The sequence below is a fragment of the Rattus norvegicus genome, chromosome 17 (assembly GCF_036323735.1).
Source record: "Rattus norvegicus strain BN/NHsdMcwi chromosome 17, GRCr8, whole genome shotgun sequence".
Lineage (NCBI taxonomy): Eukaryota > Metazoa > Chordata > Mammalia > Rodentia > Muridae > Rattus > Rattus norvegicus.
Window position 1 is genome coordinate 56,598,791 of NC_086035.1, and position 14,775 is coordinate 56,613,565.

Here is a 14,775-nt window from a genome sequence, read left to right on the forward strand (position 1 = left end):
TGCCAGTCTTGGCATGCCTTCCCTCAGCACAAAGCCACAGAAACTCCACTTTTTTCACTTACTTCACAAAGATCTATGGCTTAGGACACAAAATTGCTGGATCTTCACTGACCTGAACCTCGTGTGACCATGCACAATAGCAAAGTAGTGTCCTGGCAACATGGAGAAATGAAGTTTCTGCACACTGTCTCAGTCCTGTCAAGTATGTAGAAAGCAGTACATTATCATTTGTTTAAGGAGTCATTCTGGAAGGGAAGCTTTGCATTCAAAGAGACAACCATGATGGCCTTTAACAATGGCTTTAAAATTACATTTATTTATTTAGTGTATATATGCATGTATGTGCAGGGGGTGTGTATGCTGCAAAGTGAATACAGAGGTCAGAGGTCAACCTGTGAGAATACATGCTTTCCTTCCTCTGTGTGGGTCCTCAGGTCCTCTGGCTTGACAGCCAGACTGTTTATCAGCTGAGCTATCTCACCTGCCTGGTTACCAATAATTGTCATGGAATTGGAAGTCACAATCACTATAGCAGCAACTATAGACTTCCATGTCATACATATGTGACCTCAGACACATCTGCTGTGGAGACCCAGGACACTTGCCATAGTCAGTGCCAAGAGGCCCATGTTTATCAGACCAGCAAACTCTGGTGGCCTCACTTGGAACTCAAGTCTTCTGAAACATGGCCCCAACTTTATCTTTTTTAAAGAAAAAGTTTTTATAAGTATGGGTGTTTCCCCTGAAAGTATTCTGTGGCCCATGTGTGCCTGATGCCTGTGAAGGCCACAGAGAGGTGTTAGATCTAGTGAGACTAGAGTTACAGATGGTTGTGAACCACTACATGGGCTCTGGAAACTGAACCTGGGTCCTTTGCAAGAGCAGCCAGAGCTCTTCCACTGAGCCACCTCTCCAGACTCCCTATATCACCTTTTACCAAGGGTGATCACCTTTTACATGGCTCCTTTATATAGAGCCTAATCTATGAACCTAGTCCAAGTACTAATCTCGATCCCTCTACCCTCTGTGTATAACCTCTGCTGTTTTAATTAAAGCCTTGCTTAATACCCATACACATATCACTCCCTCTCCATCCCTGAAAAAGACCCTTCCCAAATAAGAAAATTTCCATTGGTGATTCTTAGAGTTATTCAGGTTACTTAAAAAACACATCACAATGACACATTACAGACTTGTAGCTTTTCCATGTATATGTGTAGTCTCATGTCTATGTGTATAAGCTTGTGTGCTCATGCACATGTGTTTACTCATGTGGAAGCCAGGGGTTGATTGAGAAGGCCAGAGGCCTGGGTTTTTTCCAGATTCTTTCTATACATTGTATATTGAGGCAGAATTTTCAGTTGCACTCAGAACACAGATTTGTGTACCATGCCATAACACACCAGCACACACACACACACACACACACACACACACACACACACACACACACACTCAAACATATAGTGAAAACAGGAAACTTAGATATCTCATAAAACGGACACCCAAAATATTCCTTTTTTGTTAGTTATCCCTTTCCTAGTTAGTTATCCCTTTCCTAGCTGGTTATCCCTTTCCTAGTTAGTTGCAAACTTGACACAACCTAGAGTCATCTGAGTGGAAAGCATAAGCTGAGGACTTGCTTAAATCAGATTTGCCTATGAGCATGTTTGTGGAGGATTGTTTTGATTATTAATTGGTGCAGGAGGTCACAGACCACTATGGGTGGCACCATTCCTTAGGCAGATGGCCTGGGCAGTGTGAGAAAGCTAGCTAAGCATGTTTGAATCAGGAAGCAGCATTCCTCTATGGTTTCTGCTTCAAATCATACTTGAGTTTCTACCTTGACTCCTCTTAATAGTGAACTATGTCCTATGGCAGATAAATCCTTTCCTCTCCTGAGTTGCTTTTGGTCAATTGTTTTATCACAGCAACAAAGAGAAAAACCAGGACACTGGTCCTGATTTTGTTTCCCTGTTCCTGCCGCTCCCCATCCCTTCCTACTGTAATCCAGGTCTGAGAGACATTGAGCTAAGTCTTTAAAAATCTATTATCAAAATATTGAAATAACTTACCAATTAACACCTTAATTCAGTGACCTCACCACGGTAGTCAGTCAGCTTTGCAGAGCATGAAGTGAGCTGCAACAGGCCCCAACTGCAGTTTTATGGGATGAAAGGAAGGCTGGAAAGGTCTGGAGCTTGGGGTCTTTAAGCTTCTGGTACAGTTTCTGCAGCTGGAGCCTCTCTGGATTGGGAAAAGAATCGGGAGGAAATCCACTAAGGGAACTGGGGTCCTCCAGAAAGGAGTACTCCTGACTCCAGATGCTGCAGGTAAGTAGCAGACTCTAGGAAGTGACATTAGGTGGGGTCATTTAGAAAGGAATGAATGAGCCTCACCCTCTGAGAAGCAGGCAAACTTCATTGATGTCCTAATACATGGCTTTAGATGTCACTGCAGGTTTTAGGAGTCAATTTAAGTCCAAGTTTAGGGTGGCAAGATGGCTTAGCAAAGCCTGATAACCTGAGTTTGATCTCTGAAACCCACTTTGTAGAGAGAATTGACACTTGAATGCTGTTCTCTGATTGCCACACAATGCTGTGGTGTGTATGCACACACACACACACACACACACACACACACACACACACACACATACCCCACAGGATGAATAAATAAAAATGTAGTTTAAGACCTAAGTTTAAAAGAGAGCATAATCGCCCTGGGTTCGGTCCCCAGCTCCGAAAAAAAAGAACCAAAAAAAAAAAAAAGAGAGCATAATCGAGGGGTCTTCAGACACCACAGTAGCGGCCCCCTTTCCCTCTCCTCGTCCCATATTCTCTGCACACCCACCTCATTCTCCTTCTTGTTTCTGCCTTCAGCCCTCAGCTTTTCAGGTCTGGTGGAGGAGTGAAGGCTGCCACTCCCCTGGTGACACCAAGAGAGGAAGACTGGACTGTCATGCTTGGCTTTAAACCAAGATTCTAGACAATGGGTCCCATGACCTGTGTTGGGTCTAAAGACTACAGTAATAGATCGACATGTTGTGTCTGGGCTCTGGAAAGGAAACAATCATCCCTGGCCCTGTGGGACACATAGGCAGAGAGGAAGAAGAGTGTGTGGCTTGGATATGAATACCCCTCATATACCCCTCCTGTATCAAAGCTTGATTTCTGGTGATGGGCCATGATCGAGTCCTGAGATCTCTGACCTAATCAATGGTTCAATCCCATATATAGCCACGATATACCACAGTACTGGGAGGTGGAGCTTAGTGGGAGGAAGTAGGTCACTAGGGAGGGATAGTGTCCTGGGAAGATCTCCCTTGCCCCTGACCCCTTCTTAACTTTCTCAGTTTCTTGATTATTAAGAAGTGAGCTCTGCTCTACCAGACCCTCAGACCATGATGTTCTCCCCCACCGTAGGTCCAGGAGCACAGAGCCACACTCCTATGGCCTGAAACCTTTACAACTATGGTCAGAATAAATATTTTGTCATTGAAGTTATCACTTTCAGATCGTTTGTCACAGTGGCAAAAAGTCACCACAGAGGCGACTTTCATCAAAGAGGTAGAGTTGGAGGTCCTGCCTCAAAGGCTTGTAGATGGTTTTTTGGTGTATTTGATTTGTTTTCTATCTTCAGTAAAGTTCAGGCTTCTATCCAGGATAAGGGTAGATGGAAAGCCAGGCTGCATACAGTTTAGAACTGTACCACATGTTGGGAGAGGACACGAGCAGTCCTGAGAAGCCACTGAATGCAGAATCTTCTTGTTAGCGTATTGGTGGCAACCTGGGCTATGGTTCAGCATCCTGAGCACAGTAGCAGTTAATTGAGAGATGGGCGTGAAGTTGGAGAGTAGAAACAGAGGTGTTCTAAGTGCAAGGTAAAGGAGCTGGGGGCGGGGGCAGAACTGGAGAGAGCATCCTGATAGGGCTGCCAGGAGCCCTGTCTTATCGGCGACTCTGCAGACATCAAAGGCAAGCTCTTAGGCGTGTTCTGGCTAGTGCTTTGTCAATATGATACAATCCAGGGTCATCTGGAACCTCAACTGTGAAAATGCCATCAGATTGGCCCATGTACTGACTAGTTTTGTGTGTCAACTTGATACAAGCTTGAGTTATCACAGAAAAGGAGCCTTAGTTGTGGAAATGCTTTCATGAGACCCAGCTGTAGGGCATTTTCTCAACTAGTGATCAAGTGGGGAGCACCCAGCCCATTGTGGGTGGTGCCGTCCCTGGGCTGGTGATCTTGGGTTCTATAAGAAAGCAAGCTGAGCAAGCCAGGGGAAGCAAGCCAGTAAGTAACATCCCTCCATGGCCTCTGCATCAGCTCCTGCTTCCTGACCTGCTTGAGTTCCAGTCCTGACTTCCTTTGGTGACAAACAGCAATGTGGAAGTGTAAGCTAAATAAACTCACTCCTCCCCAACTTGCTTCTTGGTCATGATGTTTGTGTAGGAATAGATACCCTGACTAAGACAGCCCATAAGTAAGTTTGTAGGGCTTTTTCTTAATTGATTGGTGTGGGAGGACCCAGATCACTGTGAGCAGTGCCACTCTGGGCAGATGGTCCTAGGTTGTGTAAGAAAGTAGGTTGGCCAAGCCATAGGGAACAAGCCAGTCAGCAGCATACCTCCATGGTCTCTGCTTCAGTTCCTGCCTCCTGGTTCCTGCTCGAGTCCCTGCCCTGTCTTCCCTCAGGGTTGGAATGTGAAATAAAATATGTCAAACAAACCCTTTTCTTCCCAAGTTGTGTTTGGTTTTGGTGGTTATCACAGCACTGAAAAGCGAACTCAGACAGGCAGGGTGAGCCCATCTTGGTTTGTTTTAGAGGAATCAGTGCCCTTTTTAATTCAGCGTCCTTTGTTCATCAGAGGTCCCGCTGGGATGCTAAACCAAGGCTTCAGCTTCGAAGCAACTGAGAAAGATGACTTCTCTTTGTGCCTCATAGTCCCAGACCACATGGTCTAGAAAGAGTAAACTAGCTCCTGGTTCCTCCCTTAGATTCTACCAAGAGAATGGAGACCTGTGTGAAGTCTAGCACTTGAAGATGCCAGGTCTAAATGAGAAGGATCAGAGACAGACAAGGCTGCTCTGCTCTGGCCTGGCTTGTTGGCTTCCTTAAGGAGGGGGACACATGATTGCTGGCATCTGGAATGGCGACTGCCTGTTCTCAGACTGGATTCCCTGAGAGGTGATCTGATATAACCATGGTGCCCTGGGCCAGAAAGTCTCAGAAACCAGAGTCTCTGGCCATCGACTACAGATTTTCTTGGCATAAAAAAGGGCCATGTGGGGTTAATTGTCTCTGCACTGTCCACAGGGCAACCAAAGGTGACTCACCTGTGGTGACTCTCAGTACTGGACTCATGGTCACAGGGATACCTCTCCAGGCCACACTGGAGCTGCCCTGCTTCAGAAGCACCTAGTCGGTGGCCTTGAACTTGGTCCTCAGACCTCAACAGTAGCCACAGAAGACAGGGGAGGAGAAGGAGGTTGGCAGGAACTGGGGTAGAATTTTTTTCCTGCTCCCAACTGGTGATCAGTTTATACCTACCGTAAAGCAGAAGGATTAATAACGAAGGTAATTTTACCTCAGTCAGACTGTAACTACAGTTGTGGGCTTATTGGGTGAAACAGCTAATCCCTCTGCGCTTGGCTCACTTAGGGAATCCGATGCCTGGGCTTGTCAAGGCAGTATTTCCAAATGGACACCGCTTTCCGCAGTCCTACTCTCCGGGGCTGGTGGGCAGCTGTCTGGATTGTCTGGGACTTTTCCTATTGGCCGGTAGTGACTTCTCAGCAGATTGAAGATGGAGGGGGAAGGAAGGAGCCTGTGTACTAGAGGCATGGGGACTCTGGGATAAGAGGGAGGGCAGAGTTGAAGGAAAATGCCAGGTGCTGGAGTGGGTGGGCGCACAGAAAAGCAGGATGGAAAAAGGCTTTGGTACATCTAAGGTTCACTGCAATCTAAGACCCGAAGTCCTTGAGGGATTGAGATGCAGCAGAAGGAGGGAGGGGGCAGAGGAAAGGGGCGCACCTGGGCATTTCAGGAGGCACCAGGGATAGGCAGTGAGGATCTGTGGGAGGCGCCAACGCCAGAAGACTGTGTTAGTCACGGTGAGGCTGCTGTTGAAGCCAAGATGAAAGGCTTTTCAGTCCACTCAGGGCTGTTCAGAGGAATTCCCTGGGCAGCCACCCTGCTGCACGTATCTGAGCAACACAGCTCTTTGAGGACTGAGGGCTGGGCAGAGGGAGGGAGCTGCATGGGGCAGATGATGAGCCGGGCCAGTGCGGGGAGGGGCGAGGAGCTGGGTGGGTGTGGCCTCCTGCTCGCGTGCCAGGCCTTTGCAACGTTCTGTGCGGTAGAATCTGGTGCTGGGTGTGGCCGGCCACGCAGCTCGACCCTGGGTGAGCCATAGGGAACTCACCCGCCTATTGACAGCGGGTGTCCAGACAGGGCCAGGTTGCAATCAGGACGCAGAACTGTCTGCCTGAGCCTAGAGCTTGACTTCCCCTCTCTTCTTGCAGTCCTAGGCTGGAAAAAGGATGAGGTAAAGCCTCATTCCAGAAACTTCTAGAAATGCCTACGGTTTCGTGGGAGATACTTTGGGAAAGCAAAGTGTCTGGCACCTCAAAAGCCGCTTAACAGGGAGACAGCATCGAGTGGGGGTGAGGCGTGGGGAGTTAGGTGCAGTCCTGGTGTAGTGGAAGCCCATGGTGACTATAAACTTTAATGAAATCCATTACCTACTTCTCTGTTCCTCTAAGCCGTGTTCTTATGTAACGACCCCACCCTCCCAACCAAGGGTGTGGAATACATGATCCCTCTTTTGCAGAGCAAGGTGGGCTACAGAGACAGGGCTTCTTCGCAGGGAACAATTTGGCCTTCTGGGCCAGCTTTTGGGTCTAGAGGCTCCATTGCCATGGCAACAAGTTCTTCCCGTGGGAATAGGGAAGTCCCGAAAGTGGAGCAAATTGGAAAGGGGCTGTCTGAGCGCCAGCTGGGGCTCCCTGCAGGCGGGCGGGCAGGCAGGCAGGCAGGCGGGAGAAGGGAGGTTATGTCTATAGGGTGGGGGCAGGGGCTGCTGAGTCTGACTCTAAGTGGGTTGGGGCAGTATTTCCAGTCAGATGGAGCTACACATGCTGGGCATGTGACATGAGGCCCTCTCCCTTTGGGCCAGTGAGCAGATGTGTTTGCTTAGAACAGCCACTGGCAAGCAACTGGCCTGGACTAGGAGGCCTTTCACCTCTGTGGGTTCCAGCTTCCAGTAGGTGGCTAAGACAGTTCAGAGAGGAGTTGAAGCTCTATACGGTTGAGGCCACTGTGTTATTTTTACAAAATTTGTCGAGTTTTAAAGATTTTTATTTTTTTAAACCAAAAGTTGTAGTTAAAAAAAAAAACAATCTGGAAAAGTTAGGGGAAAAAAAGGTGAAAGATACCCACAAACCATTCACTGAGAACTGTGGTCATGTAGCCCAGGCTGGGCCCCTCCTATGCTTGTCTCCTGAGTCCTGGGACTGCAGCATGCATTTCCATGCAAAGCAGTCATCTCTCGGAATTCCGTGCAGAAGTAGATCATGCTGTCTGTTTGTGACTTGAATTTTCTCTTACCATGAGAAAGGCATGAAAAGATGTAGAAACCCACATTCTCTCCAGGCATTGTACAACACACTGCAGTCTATTAGCCGAAAGATACAGCTGAACATTTAATTTGCTTCACAACAGTTACTGTTCTGCTTGGTGATACATACCTGAATACATACATTCTCGAACATTCCGGTTTCTCAGGGTAAACATCTAAATGTAGAATCAGTAGGTTAAAGGACATAGGCATTTAAACATTTTAATGCACATGTCTCTATTGGAGCCTGTAGGATTTTTTTTTCAGGAGCTAGCAGAGTTAATCGTTCCATCCATATTAGGAATAACAGGGAAAGCCACGGATAATTCTTTACTTCTAATGCAGACTCTGCTGAACAGGCTCCTGCTGGGAGCATGTGGGGCTCAGTCCTGCAGGAGGCCCTCTGAGGGGGCAGGAGAAGGAGAATAGTCCTCCCAATGCCCCACTAGGGACAGCAGGCAACACACAACCTCCTCTCTCCCTGGTTGGTTGGAAAGTGTGGCAGGTACATTCTCAAGTAGGTCAAGGGGCTGTGGCCAGAGCACCTCAGCTACAAATGAATTATGACTCTGTCCCCGAATCCATGCCAAGGGGTGGGTGAGGTTAACCCAGGACAACATTGCATAATGGGTTAAGACTTTGCTTGGCCCTTCCCCTTCCCTCTCTGCTCCTTAAACCTTTTCTTGGTGCCAACAACTCCAACTGCTCAGGATCCCAAATGGTTTAACTCTTTAGGGCACAGCGAGAATGCAGGCGATCTCAGCACCTTAGATGGTGGGAAACAAATATGCTGCTCTCCCAGACACACTTGTGTTAAGAGAGAAGCCGAAGGGGAGGGGGATTCTTAACTGAGAGAATTCTAAGACGTAGCAGCTAAAGGCCTTGTGGGTGTGGGCTGCCCGAGTCTGAGGCTGGTCCAGCAAGAGAACTTTGTCCTTTCCTGGCCAGGGCAGGTCAGATGACAGAATGGAGGCAGGGCAGGCAGGAGGGACGAGGTTTGTGTGCTTATTCTTGAGCCCTTACGCTCACACCGCCTTTCACCTAGAAAATGAGGCACAGAGAGAAAAGTGGGCTGAACATGTTGCTGGGGGTGATGGGAAGGGGGAGATACTCAGGGGAGACTGGAAAAGATGAGCTGTTGGGTGAGTGGGAGGGATTAAGAAGGACCAGGGAGATGCTGGCTCATACTCCCAGTCCCATAGCTCCCTCCCACCCAGTCCAGAAGTCGGTGGACGGAGACAGTAGGGGATCCCGGGAAGGCATTTCTTTCTTTCAGCTTTTGTGCTCTCCGGCTATGTCCACACGGAAAGGGAGTGTCCCTAGTTAGGTCGTAGGCTGCGTGACAACAGTGACTTTCACCTCCCTGGTTAGCCACATGCAGTGACCATCAAAGTCACCTCAGATGGACTACATTTCCCCACTCATGTCATCTTGGAGGCACACGAGGGCAAGCAAGGCTCTCTACTCACAGACAGCTTCATTTCTAGCTGAATTGCCCCCTCCCGCCGGCAGCAGGTGCTACTTAGAAGCCATCGGCTGACCAGCTCCAGTGGCCACGTCTCAATTCTCACCATCTTCCTTGGCTGTGCCTGTTTCCGGGCACACCATTTTGAAACTAAATCCTTATTATTATTATTAATTATTGGTTTACATTTCAAATGATCACCCCCTCCCCCCATCACATCCCCCGCCCCCCTCTCCCCTTTGCCTTGAGGGTTCTTTCCCACCCACTCACCCTCCGGACCTCTGTAGCTCCCCATTCTTTGGTGGGTCTGTCCTGTGAGCTGTTCCCTTTCATCTCCTAATCACAGGCCTCCCCCACTACTCTGTCCTTCAAAGCAACATGAGGTAGTGGAAAGAATGCCGGTTTTGGAGCCAGAGCAACTGTGTTTGACTCTGGGCTGCATCCTTTGTTAGTTGTGTGGCCTCTCTGAACCTCCATTTTCTCAGATTAGAGCAGAGCGTCATGAGTTTTGAAGATACTGTGGTAAGGTGGCCAGACAGGAGAGGATGCAGGCTATGTGGCAGTCCTAAGAGTCCCTGAATGACTCTGCAGGATATTATCCAATGGCCTGTTGCCTCCCTGCTCACCTCTGAATGGAAAGGAGCCAGCTCTATCTTGACTTCTCTCCACATCTGGTCCTTGTCTCCGTGTATCTGCTAAGTGTTTCTGCTTTTGATGTCCTGCCACGACCCAGCAGTGGCCTGCACAAACCAACCGTGTCGCCCTTTTCTCTGCAAAATTTCCTGCCAGGATTTTCGTGTTGCAATTTCCCAGATGCTCTGGCTCGAAAGGTTTTCTAGAGTCTCAAATGTAGACATCTTTACCCTTTGGAGTGATAAGAGTTGCTGGTAGAATTGACTCCACATGCATTTCTGAGGTACCCCAGTGGGACTTTGGAGGGGTGGGGTGGCCAGGCTGAGGGGAGCACTGGCAGAGCCTCAAGGCTGGGATGTAGGTCCTGTGCTTGCTCTGCTCCTTGCAGATTCCTTTTGTGGAGTCATGAGCTGGCGGCCTTCCGTCTGCCAAGGCGCTGGCCTTTCCCAAGGTCCCCCTTTGCTTCTGGCCTTCTCTCACCTCCCTGCCACTAACAAGCGTCTTTGTTAAGATTCATGGACATCCCAGTTTGATGTGTCTTTTGCTGCTGGTTTCTGGGTGCTGCAGTTTTGGCTTTCATCTCAGCCCTGGAATAATGCTAACCGAGGCCAATAGGTGAGTCTTCCTAGTGAGTACCAGGTTCTTTACTCTTGCACAGTTCGGGGCCCTCTCTACACACAAGCCTCATTTGGCTCTCTAATTCCCTTAGTTTCCCTTCTGTCTCACCCTTCTGCCTGGGTTTTTTGCTCCAGCCTCTCTTGAATACTGACGAGCCCCAGCTTTTGCTTTATGCTGGTGAAGTTCTTCGCAAGCTTCACATTCTCCCTGGTGACCTCATTCACTCCTGTGGCTTGGAATCTGTTTTAATACCACTACATTGGTAATTCCCAAACACCTGTCTCTTGCTTTTCCAGATATTTATTAATTAAAAATATCCCTCTCCTTCTGCTTAGAGTTCTCATCCTATCTCCAGTAAAGTAAAACTTTAGTAAAGTGAACATCGCCAGCCAGCTGGCAGAGGATCCATCCACTCCAGACTCCGAATCATTCTGGGTGCCAGCCATCTCTTAAATATTTCCTAAAGTCAGAGGTGGAATGCCTACGGCTTCCCAGGCTCTTGAGGTGAAAAGAGAAAAGAGGCAGATGAGCAGGAAGGCCTCAGCAGTGAGGTGGTCCCAGCTGAATGAAGAACCACAGCTTGATCCCTGGGAGTTCAGACGCTTCATAGAGCAGGTTCCAGCGAAAGCCTCTGCTCCAGAGGGGGTGGGGTGTGGCCACCCCTGTGAGGCAGCTCCCTAAGAACTCGTTGGTTTCAGCAACTAGCACATGGACACACCAGTTGCCCAAATTCAATCACGCTGCAGAATTTAAATGCACTCTCCTAATTACGCCATTTACTCTTTTTGTGTTTTAAAATTATGTTTTTGTGCGTGTGTGTCTGTGTGTCTATCTCTGTCTCTGTCTCTCTCTCTGTCTGTCTCTGTGTCTCTGTGTCTCTGTGTCTGTGTCTCTCTCTCTGTCTCTGTCTTTCTGTGTCTCTCTCTGTCTCTGTCTTCCTGTGTCTCTGTGTCTCTGTGTCTCTCTCTGTGTCTCTGTCTTTCTGTGTCTCTCTCTGTCTCTCTGTCTTTCTGTGTCTCTCTCTCTGTCTCTCTCTCTGTCTGTCTCTGTGTCTCTGTGTCTCTCTCTCTGTCTCTGTCTCTCTTTCTCTCTCTCTGTATGTAGGTTAGAGTCAACTTGCAAACCGGGGTTCTCTGCCTCTGTCATGGGTCCTGGGGATTGACCTCAGGTCATCTGGCTTAGCAGTAGGTGCTGTTAATCTTTTTTTTTTTTTCTTTTTTTTTTTGGAGCTGGGGACCGAACCCAGGGCCTTGCGCTTCCTAGGCAAGCGCTCTACCACTGAGCTAAATCCCCAACCCCCGGTACTGTTAATCTTGCTGGCTCCTAGTTAACTTTTTCTGTTCTTGTGGTCATTATCTAAGTTAACATCACAGCTTTCAGCTTTCTGCAATACGACAACAGCTCTTGTGTCATTGACTAGTTTATTATCTGTATTATTTGTCAGGCAAATTCGTCTTTCTAAAATCCCCATCTTTTCATGGTACCGTATTTATCGTTTCTTCCATGATTTGCATGATGTTTTAGATTTTACTTGTTTGAGACAGGGTCTCACAAGCCCAGGCTGATCTTGAACTCTCTAGCTGAGTGTCACCTTGATCTTCAGATCGTCCTGTTTCTAACTCCCAAATAATAGGACGACAGCTCTTCACTGGGTCCAGGGCTTCGTGCATGCCCAGCAAGCACTCTGCCGGCAGGGCTACATCCACAGCACAGCACATTTGAAATGACGGAAAAGACTGTGCGTGACTTTGGTTCCACTCATCAATTCTGGTGCACCCCGACTCTTCACTTCTTCAAGCCACAGCAGCACTTGGGATTTTCGTTCTGCGGCAGCATCGTGACTCTGTCAACACACACTCTCCTCTGCTTCAGCCCCTCTTCCACCTCTCACCAACTGTCTTTACCTTCATTTTTACAACTTATCATGCGTCCTTTATACACCCACCTTCTTTGCTCCAGACTCCCATAATTCTTTTTACCTCCTCGTCCTCTTATCACGTGGGCTGTGTCTCTTATGACCATGCCGAGTCTCTGTCTTCTTGAACCTTCTTCGTCTCTGGTAGCTCTTTAACTACATTTAACTCCTTCTTCTCTGTGTGCCCTTCCTCATCTCTTCCCTTTCACCATTTCCTGTGTTTTTAAAGATGATTTTTCCTTTCATTTCCTCTTCTCTAGTAGTTTAGCAAGAGCTCATTTACTTATCTGTGGTTTAACAGCAGGGATTAATTAACTGCTGGTCTACCTGAGTCCCAGGCCTGCCAGCTTCAGGGATGGCGCGTCCATTTCTTATCACTGTATTACCAGGGCCTAGTGTGTGGACAGAGCTGAATGGAAGTTTCCTTGTCTGAGCTAATAAATAAGTAATGACAATGCCCTGGCTCTTCTGCCTGTTCTGAGTGCTAGCACCTGTGCCTTCCTCACAGGAAATGCTTAATCAACATGGGTGTTTGATTTGGTGTCTGTGTGCTCATAGTTGTATGTGCTGTGGTGTGTGTGTGGTGTGTGTGTGTGTGCGTGTGTGTGTGTGTGGTGTGTGTGTGTGCGTGTGTGTGCATATGCAGATGCATCCCAGAGGAGGGGAGGCTGGGAATCAAACCCGACACCTCACGTACGCCAGGCAAGCCTCCAGCCTGGGCAGATAGTGTTCTCCATTGTTAGAATGCTTTCTCTGCCAAGCTCGGGTCCATCCGGATCCAGAGTCTTGGAGCAGAGCGTGACTTTAGTGGATGAGGTTGGGCAGGACTTGAACAGTCCCCAGAAGGACTTCTTCAGCTTCCACCTTACTAGACCTGAGGCTCAGAGTAAGCCTAGCGGAGGGGTGACTGGGGCACAAAGCCATGGGCGAGGACCGACAGTGGGTGGTGGTGGGCTGGGGCATGTCTTGCTTTTGTGTTTGTTTCACCTCCTGGCATTTTAGGGAATTTCTGATAAAATGTCTAAACACAAAGGACAGAAACTTCCACACAAAATGTCATACATAGCCTTTGCAAAAAAAAAAAAAAAAGCTTGAAAAATTTCAAAACAACTGTATGACTATGGCTTTCAATGAGGGGAGATTTTATTTCCAGAGTTATTACATTATCATAATCAAATGCTCATTTTTCTTCAACTAAATCACAAGACACATGAAGAGGCAGCAACAAATGCCATGTCTCCTCCCCACCGAGTTAGCCAGCCATCTACCAAAGACTTTTGAACAAGTGTCACTAATGTAGTTAAAGAACTACCAGAAAACCTGGGTGGAGAACAAAGGGGGGGTCAAGAGAAGAAGAAGATTAACAGCAAGGTGGAAAATTATGAAAAGGGACTGAACAAAATATAAAATACATGGCTAAGATAGAAATTTTCGAGTAGAAAATTCACCAGCGGAAAACCCAGCAGATCACAGCAGACGGAGAAAGAGCAGCAAGGAAAGCTGAAGCCGAAATCCCGCCGCCAGTCTGTGTACCAGCTTAGTGTAGTGTGGTCACCCAGGGAAAGAGTGAGAGAGTTCCGGGAAAACACTGCTGGAAGTGTTCACACTTCAGGAGAGACGGCATCAACACACCATGGGAAATGCCATACGAAACCGTAAGATGAGAACTTGCCATCTAGCGAACCTTATTCCTAAAGAAATACAGAGTAATCCTGTCTGCATAGCCATATTGATTGACCCGAAGCTGGCTTTGGTAATATTATCTCCTTAATAATGTTCTTCGTTACATGCTGGGCAAAATCTAAACGCTTTGTGATTTATAATCTGATTTCAGCAACCCTTTCAGCATCACCCACCACGGCGGCCGGACTGGAACAGTAAGACATCACCATGCTGTTCTCTCTCTCCTTGCCTGCTTCAGTCTTCACACGGCCTCATCTGGCAATCTTGAACTCTATGTCTTTGAGGGGTTTTCTCTAATGTTAATAAACTGTCTTCCCTTAAGTGGCAAACTTGCTGTCTGTGTCCCTTTGGGTAGGTCAAAGCGTCCATCCACTCTGTTGCTAACTCTTACCCAGAGCCACACAGCACTGAGCAGGGATTGGGGAAGGTGGTCTCTGAAGGCCTTATTACCTGATGCTTAGCTCTGGACTCACCCGGCAGCTTCTCCTCACTGGGCTCGGCCTCTTTTTCCTAAAATGATCCTTTCTCCAAATGTCATCGAAGTACTTTTGTAGACATTAGTCAAAACCTCCTCTGAAGTCTGTGTGTCAGAGAAGCTTTAGGGGAGTCTCCATGATGTCTTCCCCCTGGGTTCCGTGAGTCTGTTCCTTTGTCTGTTGCCTCCAGTAGCTTCGGGCTCACTGCTGCCTGTCTGGTAAGGCTACTGGGATGAATCTGGTTTGAATCTGAACCGTGAACCACAGACTCATGTTTTGAGGGCTTGTTTCCAAGTTGGTGGTGATATTCAGAGGAAGGTTATAAGAGTGAGTCTTCGAAGGTCAGAGTACCATGGTTCCACT

The 14,775-nt window shown here is 47.9% G+C and overlaps 1 long non-coding RNA gene across 1 annotated transcript; it reads left to right on the top strand.

Annotated features, from left to right (window-relative positions):
- The first annotated feature begins 10,440 nt into the window (after nt 1–10,440).
- On the top strand, nt 10,441–14,265 carry LOC134482857 (uncharacterized). Its single transcript, XR_010059475.1, has 2 exons — nt 10,441–14,006; nt 14,088–14,265. It is a non-coding gene; the product is annotated as an uncharacterized LOC134482857 (long non-coding RNA).
- The last annotated feature ends 510 nt before the right edge of the window (nt 14,266–14,775 follow it).